Source organism: Hypanus sabinus, chromosome 5 (assembly GCF_030144855.1).
Source record: "Hypanus sabinus isolate sHypSab1 chromosome 5, sHypSab1.hap1, whole genome shotgun sequence".
NCBI lineage: Eukaryota > Metazoa > Chordata > Chondrichthyes > Myliobatiformes > Dasyatidae > Hypanus > Hypanus sabinus.
This window is the reverse complement of record NC_082710.1, coordinates 130,648,580-130,665,323: the sequence shown is the minus strand read 5'-3', so window position 1 is coordinate 130,665,323 and position 16,744 is coordinate 130,648,580.

Below are 16,744 nucleotides of genomic sequence, written 5' to 3'. Positions count from 1 at the left end.
TTATTTTTTTCTATTTTCTTTCAGTTTCTTCCCTTTATTGTTTCCATATTCATTCTTTACTGTCTCTGTCTCTCTCTCTCTCACTTCTCATTTCATTTTTTGGGTGCCTCATAAATAAGAGTTCCATCTTTTTCCCTTTCTTTTCCTCCAACATTTTTTGTCTCACATCCTGTTTTCTAGTTCCTTTTCCTCTTTTTCCATTCTTTTTCCTTGTTTTTTTTTCCTTGCATATTTTTCATTCTTTCTTTATTAATGTTTTTCTTTATTTTTATTTTAATACTTTTTTGTCCTTTTTATCAGTTTGTCTTTCTGTTCTGTGTTTCATTTCTGCTTTTTTCTATTGATGTATTTTCTGATTCCCTCTTCTTTTTCTTTCCTTTTTTCCTTGGTCACTCCTTTCTTTATCGCAGTCACCATCAAATCTGTGACAAAATATAAACAGAACACTTTTGCCTTACATCATGACTCCATTATTTTAGTTTTGTAGGTGTGTGAATGTCAACTTACATAATGTCTTCAGGGCTGTGTCTAATGACACAGCCCCACTGAGAAAAGACAAATTTATGAATTGTTAATGAATTAGTGCTGAGCTATGCTAAACAGAATTTCTTCTTTTCCATTTTTTAAAAATTAAGTGTGCACATTCGTTCAAGGGTCTTACTCTGAGCTCTGCTAAGTGGAAAGCATCCAGCAGGATTTATTGATTTCTCTGTATATTTGATGTTGCAATAAGAAATGTTCCTGTAATGAAGATATACATAACAAGTTGAATATATTTGGCATATTCAATGCTAATTATATCTCTCTTGTGTTGACAGATTGTTCAGTATTAATGTTGCTCAAGTAGATTTACTAAATTTAATTTGACAATACAACAACGAAAGGCATATATTAAATCTGTCTAAGTATCCATTGATATAGTTTTCTACAAATCTAGTGCCAATTATAGTTCTAAAGACAACCCACTCCTTCTTGGTAAAACAGCAAAACATGAACAAGTTGAACCAATGTGATTATCCCTATGTTTTATGACAGACAAGATCTAATCAGTCTCTGAGGGAGTTTTCATCATGGGGAATTGTGGGTATGCTTCACATTTCTTATCAAAGATATACTCTGCAACATGCTCTTCTCTACTAAATTAGTTAAAAACCAGCACAGGTTATGTTGGAAAGCATTTAATAGGATGGAATCTTTTCTTGGTGTCCAGCTTAGGCAGTACTTGAAATCCATCCTGAATCAAATACAAATTTACACCATGTCCAGCTTTTGCCAGATAATCTTTCTGTTCTCTTTACACACACAATGTTCAAACAGTACAAGCTAATTTTAAATGCACTAGAGCAAACACGACAGCAGCTGAATTCTTTCTGCGCATATATTGCATTGGACAACAATAATTTGAGCTTCCTTTGATAAAAAAAAACTGTGTATCGCATTAATTTTTTCCACAGAATCTATTTTCCTTTAGATCTGACCACAATAAAATCCTGCTACCTTTCTATATGAAGAAAATGTGCTCAAGTCTTAGCAGGGATTTCAAAAACAATAACTCCGGAGAATCAACATGTAAAAGCATTGGAAACGACTTTGTGGCTGGACTCCTGAATTAAAAGGATTAGAATTGAGTCCTGAAGAAATCATAGTGAACCTAATTGAGGTTCTTCCCTTTAATCATCTGAGCAAAATTGCATTGGTTATCTTAGTCTGTCAGTTTGTTGAGCATCTTGGGAATACAGCAGCACATTGCATTCTACTGCACACTTCATCCATAGAACTCAATATTATTTCACCTCTTTTGTTCAAAAAATAATTGGGCACCACTTTGCAAGTGTAAGACAGAAAGAATTAAGTTAAAATTTCTGGAAACACTGCCAATGAGATTGGCTCTGCCAAACAGCAAGAAGAGGGTGTTACCAAGTTGATTAGATCATTGTTAAATGTATAGGTGAACCATAAATTTTGTTGATTCATTATTTAGTTCTTAGCTTTGTTCATTACGTGATTTAAAAATTTTACCATCATGAACACAAAAATTTAATTTGAAAGAAATACTCATTTGCATTTCTAACTAGAAGACAATAGTAATGAAAGCCTAAGTAAAATTACCCTAAATTATACTAATTGAGTTCTTTATTGTTGATTTATGTTTTTTTTTGCTTATGACTATTGTGTTTATATGCACGCGATGCAGCTGCAAGCAAATTTCCCATTGCACCTGTGCAGACATATATTTGTGCATTTAACAATTAACTCGACTTTGACATTTGAACTTTGCCTGCTTTATATTGGTGACAGGATGAGTTTTCCAATGCAAACATTCAAGAAAGTTGAAAAACTTCATTTCTTTAAACTTGATTTTCTGTGAGAAAGCCAGAAACTTTCATAGTCCATTGCTTTTTTTTCTGCCAAGAGTTAATTTCTTGACTTCAGTTTCTATACTTCTTTTGAAACATTATAATTCACTTTTCAATAAAAAAAAACAATCAGGACTGTTTACCTGATGATTCAGTTGATAATTTACCTAATCTACAAACAAGAGAGTCCAACCTATTTCTTATGCTACTGTGAATACAATGCTCTCTCAAAACAAGAGCATGTTTCAATACGTTTTATTTTGTTCACTTTCCTACATTTCAGTCCACCTGCTATTATTATTGATCCAATATTCACACCGTTTCCTTCATCCCAGTTGTCTTAGCTTATGAAACGATTATCTTCTTGCCTCTGTTTACCTGTCCCTTGACTCTTATTCCCCGCGTAATTTTTCACCTAATCATTGTGAATTCATTATCTATCCATTGATTTCAACTCAGGTTTATCCTAAGTTCAAATAGCCCAAGTATAATTCTCCATTTAACGTAACTTCATAATTGCTTGATTATCTCATGCACTATAATCATTGTTTAAGTGTAATCTCCCCTAAAATTGGAAATTAAATACAAAGTTCTTTGACATATGTACATAGTACATCTGTCCAGAAAATGTTTATGGTGTAATGTTACATTTACCTAGCACCATGCTATAACATTCAAAATGCCTCTAGGTGTTTCACATATATTTGATTACTGTAAAGAGTGATCCCCGATTTTATATGGATAAATATATTTTTGAACTAAAGAGAATCCAGAATAAAAGCAATGAAATTTCAAAGTGACATATTTCATCATTAATTGAAATATGAATACTGACCTAGATATTACTTGAACTCTCCATTCCTTTTCTAGTTATGGGATCTTAATATATGCCAACAATCAGAAATATTGAACTCTGGTTTGATATCTTATCTATGGAACATTCCCGTTAGCAGACCTTAGGTTGCATTTGGATAAGGAGTTTTTACTGCAAAGTCTACAGTTCTATTGTGAAAATGTTACCAAGATAACCAAGGTGAGAGAACTGATTCCATCTTCCCTCAGTTGCGAGTCCCTGTCACACATTCATTTTGAACCTTCTGCCTCTGATCTCCAATTCAGCTCCAGCTAAGCTCCATGCAGACTTCCAGAACAGTGTGTCTTGTGATTGAAAATGGACCAAAAAGTAATGTGCTTAAATTATACATTTATCTCCCTATTGTATTCGCCAATTTATGTTCAATGGTGAAATATTCTTGAAATATAATGCAACTATTTAATGAAGCTCTTGTCTCTCTAATGCATATTATTTTTGCATTTGATCTGACACTTTTCACTTCCCTCCACATTAAATACAAAATATCATTAGGTTTGTATTATTGTCATAATTGCAAATAAAAGGTTAGGACTGGTGGTATTTTTTGTTTTATGTTGCATGCTCTAAATGTGCATTGAACATTACTTTTGAAATTTCATTTCCATTGACTTTGACTTAAATTTACTCCACTTTTAACATTATGTATTCTTCTTAGTTCGTTTAGTTTTTTAAAGTGACTTATATATTCTCTAATAAGGATTGTGATTTAAAGCAATTATTCAAAATGTAATCTTAATTTTCTTTCTTCAAATGTTGAGAGATAGTTAAAAAGATTTCCTGTTTTGAAGCATATTTGAACCATCTTTAACATTGCAAGATACAGACAGAGAATTTAAACTGCAACTTAGTACCATAAAAGAATTCCATCTGAAGTGAGATTTCCAAATTCTTTGGACAAAATGTTTAACCACATGGTTTTAGTATATAATTTCACTATTCAATACATGATAAGATGCTATTAATACAGAAAGCTTCTCCCTTTTAGTTTGTCATATCTGTTTCAGACCTAGTCACCTATATCAAGGCAGTCCTTTGCTAGGAAGAAACTGGCAGTCATTTTTCATTTGTATACACGTGATTCAGAAAATCTGCAGTATTCATTTGAAATTAAGTAATAATCACTCCAGTATTCAAATTATGGGTGTTAAATAATATATTTGGCAGTATTTAAGTTTACCAATATTGTCCATAGTGATTTTTATTGATATACAAGTGGTTTTAGAAACATAGAAAACCTCAATGTAGTAGTATGGAATTCTCAGTCAAACAAGTTTTCTTAGAAAATCCAAAATATTAGATAATAGCATGGGAGTACTAAATAAACACTGCTCTTTAGAGCAATCAGATTTGCAAATGACACATGGTTCTAAAAGGCCTAAAGAAATGTCTGCTCACGTTGTCAGTCATCTCATTGTTATTACTTTTGCTGATGTAGTAATTTTCCAGTGAAACCTGCATTTAAAAAAGAAAACTTACTTATTGGCTATTCTGTATAAAACTGGTACCAGCAAACAGAATATCAGAATGATTTTTCAATAAGGATACAGAAAATATGAGTTTGTTAGATTTAAAATTCAACTGTATATGTAAGAGTTTATCAGAGATACATTTCAATATCTATATCAGATATACCTTGGATAGAAGCTTGTTATGGAGTGATAGTTTTAAAAAAAGTGTCACCTTTGCTTATGCCATTCTGTTCACTGGGAACTTATTGCATCCTTCATTCATTTCTACTGCAGTCTAGTTCAGGGGCATGTCAAAATGCTTCAAATAATGACAGCAATACCATCTCAAATATAGTTTGAAGGTACATCGGACTGTCAAAACCAACACAGTCATAGATCTGACATACACTATTCCATCATGACTACTTTATCCTGTCAACTTTGTCAAAATACTCAAAGAATAAATGATTCAGGAGACCTAATAAATATAACGGTGATGCGTTGGATTCTCAGCTACAGTAATGGATTCCAGTTGGGCTCATTTTACCTTTTTTAGTCATGGTCTCCATTCAGTGTTGGTTTACAATATATACCTCACGTGCCCAGGGAGGAAGGGGAAATTGGCTAAAAAAGGTTACTTTCCTCTTTTGTCGAAGTGTGCCCCTGGCAGGTCAAAGAAGGACCACTGCCAGAGCCTTCTATAGAGAAAATGGAATTTGCTTTCACTAACTCTTCCTTCAAAGCTGACAACACCCAGTTATTTGGTGTTGTTGCTAAGCCAATTAAATTAGAATTGAGACAGTTGTTGCTGGTGACAGGATACATGTTGGGAAATTGTCCCTGTCTTATTCCCAATTTATTTTGTAACCTGAAAGCATGCTGGAGGTGTCTTTCAGTCTTAGAGCAGGAATAGGCTCCTTCAGGTTTGGTTATTAGAGGGGCAACATTGTCAACAAGTATTGCAGTTGTATGAAGCCTGTCCCAGGTATTTCAATTCACCCTTGGATGACAGAGGTAATTGGCAACACCAGCTGGTCCATGTAAGTAGAATGATGATTTAAGAATTGGGACAACCTTGCAAAAACCCTCCGGCTAGGTGCATAAAACAGGGAAAAGACTACACATTAGTATTCAAGCCTGGAGTTTACTACCCATTGTTTAATCATGGTTGGGAACAATGATTTAAATCTTTTTCTTACAATATCACATGCAGAAATCAACTCTTCATTGATTTCCAAAAGGATTCGTTTTACAGTAATTCAGGTTACAGAAGGTTTGGATAGTATTAACCAATATGTTATCCTTTAATGAACTCGCTTAGTTTACATTCAATGATTTCAAACTACTTATCCAGCTTGCAAACCACATATCAGGTCATGGGGCTTTTCCCTGTGTTCAACAGGAGTCCTATCCTCCCCTATGGTTAGACATTCTGTCATGGATTGCAATTACCTACTAAGGTCATTTAGTATAGCAGCCTACTTTGTCTCAAGGATGTTGTATCAGTGAAAACTTTTTCGCACCCTATGCAGTATAAAATAAAATATTAGATTAATCTACACTTTGCTAACTTTTTATATTAAAACATGTATAGCATTAACTCTGTACACCTCTGTATGGTCATTCCTGAGTGAGAGTAAACTAGAGGCAAAACCTTATTCAAGAATCAGCTAGGTTTGGGTATCAAAACTGTAATGTATAAATTCATTTTCTTAGAGTACTAGCACACAAAAATCATGGATAATCAGGCAGTTGACATATTTTTGTCAATTTTTTTGATGTGTAGGTATGCCAGATGAATGTTATACAATCACTTTGAATTCACACAGCCACCTCATAAAATAAGAGACCAGCAAACGTATGGAAACAGTCTCAACTGCAGATTCTCCTCCAAGTTGTACACCACTTTGAGGTGTAAGTATATCACTGTTTGTTTAACGTGGCTGACCCTAGATACGGGAACTCTCGGACAAGCATCACGGTAGAAGCACCTTCACCAGAAGATCTTCAATGGTTCTAGAATATAACCTTGCAGCACGTCCCAAAGGCAGTCTGGGGGTGGGTGGTAAATGCTGGCCTTCCATACATCCATATCCTGTAAAATATAACAATAGATAAATGGGATTCCATTTACATTAAATAGTTTCCTTCTGTGATATGCTTCGGGCAAATGCTAACCTCTTTAGAAAGATAACAGTTTTCATACCTTATTAGGAAAGTATCTGGTGAGTGTGGATTGAGCTAGGTTGTTTGCTGGCAAAGGTGTACTTGGTAAGTGAAAGGCCTTCAAAAGGCCTTATATCTATAAGATACAGATGCTGCCTGGCCTGCTGTGTTCCACCACCATTTTGTGTGGGTTGTTTGAATTTCCAGCATCTGCAGATTTCCTCATGTTTAGTGAACCTTGGTTTTTGAGAGGTATTGAAGCCTTGCTTAAGAAAAGGGAGGAAGTGCATAGCAGGTAAAGGCAGGAAGGAGAAAATTAGGTACTTGAGGAGTATAAGAAATGCAAGCAAACACATTGAAAGGAATTCAGAGAAACTATAAGATGATATGAGTTCTAGTAGACAAGGTGAAGGAGAATCCCAAGGGCTGCTACAGGTATATTACAAGGTCCTCCGTTCGTCAAGGTTGACCACGGGTGTTATGTCCCAGCAGTCTACGTGATATGCAAGCCAGGCCAGTACGATACAGAAAGCAAGCTGTTGCCCATTTAACAAGCTCCTCCTCTTCATTTAAAGGAATGGCGGAGATCAATCGAGTTTAGCACCAACGACATTGCAGGAATTGCGAGTCAGTGTTGAACTCAACACAGGACTGCTTCAGGGACTCCAGCTCCGGATCTTTCCTCAAAGTTCACTCCAGAAGCCTTCCCCATGAGTGGGTATAGCTGCAAGGTAGTGGTTGTTTGAGATCAAAGTTTTCCTTCTCCTAGATGAGCTGTCAACCACAGCTGACAAGCCCAAAGCAACTGGTTTTAAGGTGCCAGTAACCCACCTTTGCCCATCCTCCTGTTGGTAGAAAAGGTCTCGCCAGGCTTAGTAGCTAAAACATATGTGAAATCCAGGAGCTGGATTACCATGATGAAGCCACACTCAGGTTGGATGAGCAACACCTTATATTCTATCTGACTTCCAACCTGATGACATGAACATCAATTTCTCAAACTTCTAGTAATTGCCCCTCCCTTCAACATTCCCCATTCCTGCCTCCCTGTCTCACCTTAACTCCTTACCTGCTCATCACCCTTCCCTTTCTTCCATTGTCTTCTGTCCTCTCCTTCCAGATTTCCATAAGGCCACAAGATATAGGAGTAGAAGTAGGCAATTTGGCCCATTGAATCTGCTCCGCTATTCAATCATGGGCTGATCCAATTCTTCCAGTCATTCCCCACTTCCTTGCCTTCTCCCCATACCCTTTGATGCCCTGGCTAATCCAGAACCTATCTATCTCATCCTTAAATACACCCAATGACTTACCCTCTACAGCCGCTCGTGGTAACAAATTCTACAGATTTACTACCCTCTGACAAAAGTAATTTCTCCACATCTCAGTTCTAAATGGACGTCCTTCATGCCCCCTTGTCTAGAATCCTCTACCATGGGAAATAACTTTACCATATCTAATCTGTTCAGACCTTATAACATTCAAAATGTTTCTATGAGATCCCCCCCTCATTCTCCTGAACTCCAGGGAATACAGCCCAAGAACTGTCAGACGTTCCTCATATGGTAACCCTTTCATTCCTGGAATCATTCTCGTGAATCTTCCAATGTCAGCATATCCTTTCTAAAATAAGGATTTCATTTGCCTTCTTCACCATCAACTCAACCTGGAGGTTCACTTTTACAGTATCTTGCACAAGGTCTCCCAAGTCCCTTTGTATCTCTGCATCTTGAATTCTCTCCCCATCTAAGTAATAGTTTGTCTGTTTATTTCTTCCACCAAAGTGCAGGACCATACACTTTCCAACAATGTATTTCATTTGCCACTTCTTTGCCCATTCCCCTAAACTATCTAAGTCTCTCTGCAGGCTCTCTGTTTCCTCAACACTGCACGCTCCTCCACCTATCTTTGTATCATCGGCAAATTTAGCCACAAATCTATTAATACCATAGTCCAATTCATTGACATACATCGTAAAAAGCAGCGGTCCTAACACCAGCCCCTATGGAACTCCAGTGGTAACCGGCAGCCAGCCAGAATAGGATCCCTTTATTCCCACTCTCTGTTTTCTGACAACCAGCCATTGCTCCACCTATGCTAGTAACTTCCCTGTAATTCCACGGGTTCTTATCTTGCTAAGCAGCCTCACGTGTGGCACGTTGTCAAAGGCCTTCTGAAAATCCAAGCACACTACATCTACTACATCTCCTTTGTCTACCCTGCTTGTAATTTCCTCAAAGAATTTCAGTAGGTTTGTCAGGCAGGATTTTCCTTTCAGGAAATCATGCTGGCTTTGGCCTGTCTTGTCAATGTGCCTTCCGGTACTTCATAATCTCAACCCTAACAATCAATTTCAACAACTTCCCAACCACTGATGTCAGGTTAATAGGTCTATAGTTTCCTTTCTGCTGCCTCCCACCCCTCTTTAATAGCAGAGTAACATTTGCAATTTTGCAATCATCCGGTACAATGCCAGAATCTATTGATTCTTGAAAGATCATTGTTAATGCCTCCGCAATCTCTCCAGATACTTCCTTCAGAACCCGAGGGTGTATTCCATCAGGACCTGGAGACATATCCACCCTCAGACCATTAAGCTTCCTGATCACCTTCTCGATTGTAATTTTCACTGCACAAACTTCACTTCCCTGACACTCTTGAATGTCCGGTATACTGCAGACATCTACCACTGTGAAGACTGATGCAAAATATGCATTCAGTTCCTCTGCCATCTCTGCATCGCTCATTACAATACCTCCAGCATCATTTTGTATTGGTCCTATATCTACCCTTGACTCTCTTTTACCCTTTATATACTTAATAAAGCTGTTTGTATCTTCTTTGATATTAGTCGCTAGCTTCCTTTCATAATTCATCTTTTCCTTGCTAATGACCTTCTTAGCTTCCTTATGCAAGTTTTTAAAAGCTTCCCAATCCTCTAGTTTGCCACTAACTTTGGCTTCATTGTATGCCCTCTCTTTTGCCCCCCTTCTCCAGTGTTTTATCTTGTTCACCTATCAATTTTCCAGCTCTTTACTTCACACTCTCCCCCTCTCCTGGTTTTACCTATCACCTATTACTTAGTACTTCTTTCTCTCCTCCCCCATCTTCTTACTCTGACCTTCTCTTTCTTTCCAATCTTGATGAAGGGTTTTGGCCTGAAACACCAACTGTTTACTCTTTTCTATAAAGGCTGCCTGGCTTGCTGAGTTCCTCCAGCAACTTGTGTGTGTTACAGAGGAGGATGTGATTTCTGTCCTGAGGAAAATTATGGTGAGAACATGTTATCAGGCCCCAAGATCTGATAAGATATTCCCTCAGACCCTGTGGAAAGGTAGTGCATAAATTGCACGGGCCCTAGTAGCGATGTTTAAAATGTCCTTAGCCATGGGTGAGGTGTTGGAAGATTGTAGGATAGCTAATATTGTTCTGTTGTTTTTCAGAAAGGCTCAAAGAATAAGCCAGAAAGTTATAGGCAGGTGGGCCTGACAACAGTAGTGGGTAAGTTATTGGGAGGGATTGGATATATAAGTATTTGGATGGAAAGGGGCTGATTAGGGGTAGTCAATGTGGCTTTATGCATAGTAGGTGATGTCTAACCAATCTTATAGAGATTTCGAGGACATTATCAGGAAAGTTGATGAAGGAAAGACAGTGGATATTGTCTACATGTAAGGCCTTTGCCAAAGTCCTGCATGGAAGATTGGTCAAGAAGATTTAGTTGTTTGGCATTCAGGATGAGATAGGAAATTTGATTAAACAATGGCTTCAAGGAAGATGGCAGAGAGTGATAGGAGATGATTACCTCTCTGCCTGGAGGCCTGTGATTAGTGGCATACTGCAGGGATTGGTGCTGGGTCCATTATTGTTTGTCATCTTTATGATAATGTGGTTAACTGGGTCTGCAAATTTGCAGATGACGCCAAGATTGAAGGTACAGTGGACGGCAAGGAAGACTATCAAAGCTTGCAGCAGAATCTGGACCAGCTGCAAAAATGGACTGAAAAATGACAGATATAATTTAATACCAATAAGGGTGGGTTGCTGCATTTCAGTTGGTTCAACTAGGATAGATCTTACACAGTGAGTGGCAGATGACTGAGGAGTGTGGTAAAACAGAGAGATCTGGGAATATAAATCTATAGTTCCTTGAAAGTAGTGTCACAGGTAGATAGGGTTGTAAAGAATATGCATGCCACATTGGACCCAATGGACCCCTGTACTCAAAATCTCAAAGTTTTGAGTACAGGAGTTGGGATATTATGTTGAAGCTGTATAAAATGTTGATGAAGCTTGATTTGGAGCATTGTGTGCAAATTTGTGTGAAGATTTGGTCATCTGCCTATATGATCTACCTTTAAGACTGAAAGATTGCAGAGAAAATTTGCCAAGATGTGAGCACCTGAGTCACAGGGAATGGTTGAATAGGTTAGAACTTCACACCGTGGAGCATAGAAGAATGAGGAGAGATTTGATTGAAGTATACAAAATTATGAGGGGTATAGTTATTTTTTCCCCACTGAGGTTGGGTGTGATTATAACTAAAGACCATGGCTTAAGGGTGAAGGGTGAAATGTTTACGGGAAACACAAGGGGGATCTTCTTCACTCAGAGGGTGAAGAGTGTGTTTAACAAGTTACTGGTGCAAGTATAGGATGCAGGTTCAATTTCAGCATTTCGGAGAAATTTGGATAGGTACATGGATGGGAGGTGTGTGAAGTGCTGTAGTCTGGGTACAGGTCAATGGATCAGGTGGTCTGAAGGGTCCGTTTCTATGCTGTTGTATTCTATGATTCTATGACTCTAGAAGTCCACTATTATTCAATGTTATTTTATCATGATATGCCTCTTCATTTTCCAGATATGCCCTATAAACTATTACATTTTGAGGACACAACACAAGAGACTGCAGATTCTGGTAGTGCTGTTGAAGGAGTTCAACATTAAATATCAACAATTTCTTTCCTCCCATAGATGCTGCTTGACCCACCAAGATTCTTCAGAAAACAGCTTCTTGTCATAAAACTTTGTGTTGTTTATATGTACAATCTGGCTGCAAATCCCTTCTTTTCCTCCACAGCTGGAATCCTACTAGAAAGTAAAATTGATGAAAATACAGTTCTGAGAAAGCTTTCAAAATGAGCAGAAGATGAGACAACTTCTTTCTTTGTCTCCCTCCCCTGGAGTCAGAATGAATGGTATTCAGTCCTTTGCACAGACCTTTCTATCCGACTTAAGTACTTCAACGCACGGTGTTCTCCATTAGGTTAAATATAAGGCTGACGTTAAACATGTCGTATGAGAAAGAGATGGGTGCATGAATATTTCCTGAAAAGTACAGTGATGAGTTTATAAAGATACAGAAAGAGTAAAAAGTTTCCACCACATTTTATTGGCCTGTGATATCCTTTTTACCAAATGCCTCCCCAGTGAATTTCCATCTGTCTAGCCTCATCTTTTAAAGCAGTTAAAATCTTGTTCTTCCTCAAAGATTTTGGATATTCTTGTTCTATTAGTTATAGAGCAATGCTCACTTCTCATTATTTTTCTGAATCTGTCAAGAGTTGGCGACAATACTCAAAAAGATCTGCGCATCGGATCTTTTTGATGGAGAAGGTACCTTAAGTCAACGCTTTCCGAACAGATTCTACCTCTCTTCGCACTCAAAAGGCTGCCCCGAATAACCTGCCATCTCCATTTAGAAGTTCTATCTTTCCTTCTATTATGAAGAAATTCCTTTCACTTACCACATGTAATCAGGTGATTGATATTTGTTGAAGACTATCTCCAGCACAGTAATAAGTCACTTGTGTTATGCCAGCAACAGGTATCTCTTCCATCTAATAAACCCCAGAAGCCACTTCAGGCCTTTGGCTCATTTTCATTTCCAAAACTTACAAGTACCAAGATCCACTTATGAAGTTGTCATAATGTTGCCAGAATATTCAAAATTGTATACTGGATCAAAATCATTGAGATTTACAAAAACTCAACCTGGTTCCATGGACATTTTATAAATGTAGATATAAACTCAGGCCACATAACTCTTGCTAAGTGAGCTTCAGGACAAAGATATCAAGATATACACCATGTTGTTTAAACAAATGTCTGAGTTACGAGATTGCTGTTCTTTCTCCTATAGCAATTCCCAAGACTGCATTTTGATCTCAGTGAAAACACATTTACAAATGTCTAAGATTTTGATCCTGCCTTCCTCATAGAGAGTGAGAAAAGCATAACTGAGAATGTGTACTGGGTGACAAAAGCCAGCTGAAATCTTTGCAGGAGCTGTCACCAAATCCTCCTGGAATTTGTAAGGGTTTTATGTAAAATGAACCTTCCCTTGAGAATGTATAGAGTGTGCTGTGGCTTTCCAAATTAATTGCATTGTTAATTTTATCACAACCCCATCATTTAATTTACCAAACATTAATTTATAGATCAAGTTTTGTCATAATTTTGAAGATTATTTGATTCAAGAGGACTTGTGTCATTTCTGCAATGAAAAGTTATTTTTAAGCTGTGATTATACAAGATTTTCTGAAGTTTATCAATTTAAGGAAATAGTAATTGAAGCTTTATTAACTGTGTTTTCTCAGATTTTTCATATAATTTTAAAAATCTGTTGAATAATTCTACTTCATACTGCAAAACGTGGAATAATGTATGTATTTGGAGCAGAAGATTTATAGAAAATTACAGATTCAACTTTTAGAAAAAAAGATTTTATTTATGGCCATTGACTCAACAGCAAAAAAAACTGTTGTGCACAATTTCCTTAACGCAGAAGCATATGGGATACGCAATAGCCAATAATACACATATGCTTTGCTCTTTTTACTCTCTCTGCTGTGTGCTGAAAGAAATATGAATCATTCATGTCCTCCCAGCTGAAAGAGGCTTCAAAGGGGATGATACTGATTGTGAGTCCTGTGTGATTTGCTGTGCTTCACAATCCCCCAGACTCCCAGTGCCAGAGTGAAGAGGAAGCACTTTCATGTGGGCCTCTAAAGCAGTACGTGTCAGAGTTCACCAGGAGATAATGATGTAGATGTACACTCGGAATTAGCTGCAGAGATACCTGGATAGCAATACTAGGAGAGTGAACTGGAGAGAGCCCCTGGTGAACAATGGATTTAATTACACTGAAGTGTAGATTTGGCTGCAGGGGATAAACTATTGTCAGAGAAAGACTTCCTAATGAGGTCGCTTAATACCAAAAGTGTACTGAAGCCCATTGCCTATTTTTATTTAGTATATAAAGCTTCGTATAACTTTAATTGTTAATTTTTCGAGGGAGAGCGGTAGTTATGTCAAAGTACTGAGTGAAGCCAGATGCAATCCTAATTTGTAGAGGTCAGGGATGGGGGAAGGGTGGGTAACGGAGTGAATAGCAAGCTGGCTACAAAGCAGAAAACTAAAAAGTAAAGGCCAAAGGTAACGACTCACTGGAAAATAGAGAGAAGTGGTGTTCTACAGGAAGCATTGCTGAGACCACCACTGTTCAGAGTTTACATTAATGATTTGGAGTCCAGTATTAGAAATTCAATAGCAAACTCCGCAAACAGCATCAGCTTAGGGGAAGGACTGAAACACAAACATAGCAAAATGTAAAGTAACATTAATAAACCTATAATGATTACATAATTTAAAAATGAGTTTCAATATAGGTAAGTGTGAGCATGAGCATTTTGGTAGTTTGAGAATTGGGTCACATATTACTTAGGAAGACCTCAGAAGGCTAGGGAAATTTGATATGTTTTCAACGAATCTTGCCAAATCTTACTGATAGAAAGCACCCTCTCTGAAAGTATCATTGTTTAGTAAGGCAACTTCTCTGCCCAAGACAGCAAGAAATTGCAGAGCTGTGACTCGCAACCCAGTCTATCACAAAAAACCAAACTTCCCTCCATGGAATCTGTCTTTACTTCCCACTGGCTCTGTAAAGCAGCCAACATAATCAAGGACACACTCCAACATTGTCAGTCCCTCTTCTCCCCTTTCCCATCCGGCATACAACATAAAAACCTGAGGACACACACTACCAGGTTCAAAGACAGATTCTATCCTGCTTTTCTAAGACTCAAATGCATGTCTTGCACAATAAGGATGCACTCTTGATTTCTCATCATAGCCTTTGCAACGTATTTATCTAACTGCACTGTACTTCCTTAGCAACAGTAGCACTATATTCTGCATTCTTGCTTTTTTCAATCTTTTGCACTACCTCAATATACTTCTGCATAGAATGATGTGTCTGAATAGCATGCGAACAGAACCTTTGGACTCTGTCTCAGTATACATGATGATAATAAGCCAATTACCAATTACCTTGACCAATTGAACAGGCTGCATGATCCAGAGATGTTCGCTCACAAATCTTTAAAAGTACAGATGCTGGGTTTGTGAAAACTGCGTTAATTTCTGCCATGGTAAAATTGGACAAAATAATGGTAATCTTGTATTGAAACCAGGTAAGGCATTTTGTATTGTCCTAATATCCATATTATAAAATAGATTTTGACTGTATAGAATTCATAGAAAGCCTGCTGAAGGGAATGATGAAGTGTTTAAACTTTCCCAACCAACAAAGAGAAGGATAAAGAATGACAACATGGAGTTATTTTAAAAAGTAAAAGGATTTTGTACCATCTGCTAATTGTACTGCAATAATTCACCAAGGCTTCTTTGAGAGCATCTGAAAACTCACAGCTGGAATCTCAGACATATGGGAACACAATGTTTAGGTTACACTCCTGGTCATACACAACACTAACTTGTGAATATCTCACTGCTCATTCCTTCATAAGGAGTGGGTCAAGATCCTGGGACTTCTTGGACCACCACGTCAGGAGAATCTTAACTACAGGGGCAAAAGATGATCAAAAAGCTATACCACCATCTTCCCAAGAGTGAATGGAGATGGGAAGTGCATTCTGGCCTTGTCAAAAACCTTTAATTGAATATGAAAATATTCAATGAACAGATAAGTTGTGCACCAGGTTTTCATTTTACTTTCTTGTGGGGGAGCCAAAAGATGATGTAATAAGATGTGACCTCACAACCCCACTCAAGTGGGAGACACAAAGGACAGCAGATGCTTGAATGAAGAGCAACACACAAATCACTGGAGGAACTCAGCGGGTCTGGCAGCATCTATTATGATGGTATTGGGTTTGCTGACCGTGAAGTTCTAAACTCAAACAAAGACCTTAAGCCCTATGGATATAAATAGCCACAGGAACTCTCAAGAAAGGGAGATTATACAGTAACTACCCAATCTTCAAAGGTTAGTTCATTTCCCTGTTTATTCCCCATGGTGGGTATAGCTGCCAATACCCACCATTTGAGTGGTGGGTCCCCTCTCCTTACCAAGGAGAAGATGCTTCCAGCTAACAAAGTAGTTTAAAATAACCACCTTTTATTTTCAGCAATCCAAGTTTAAAACCAAGCAACACTCTTAAAACACATTTAAACTCGCAGACAATTTCCATCGTAAACATTTCCAAATCACCAACTATTAGGTTGTGTAACTCCAAAACATTAAACCAACTGAAAAGAAAAGACCAAAATGTGATTCTGACTTTGTTTTCCAATTTTGAAGGAGGCATAGAGTTTTATACAGTGGCATGATGATATGTGCCAATTACATACTTTTATATATAAGCCACAATGAATTACGTAAACAACAAAGAATACTTAATCAAACAATATATTTATAATATTACTCAAATATTGCCGAAATATTAAATACACAGCACTTCTCCTTGCATATCTATAAAATCCAATTCATTTCTACTATATAATAGTATACTATATAGTGCAACTACCATGTACAATATCGCAAATTTTTAAATTTTCCCATTCAGGCTTAAAGATTTACTCAATGTGGAGGCTTT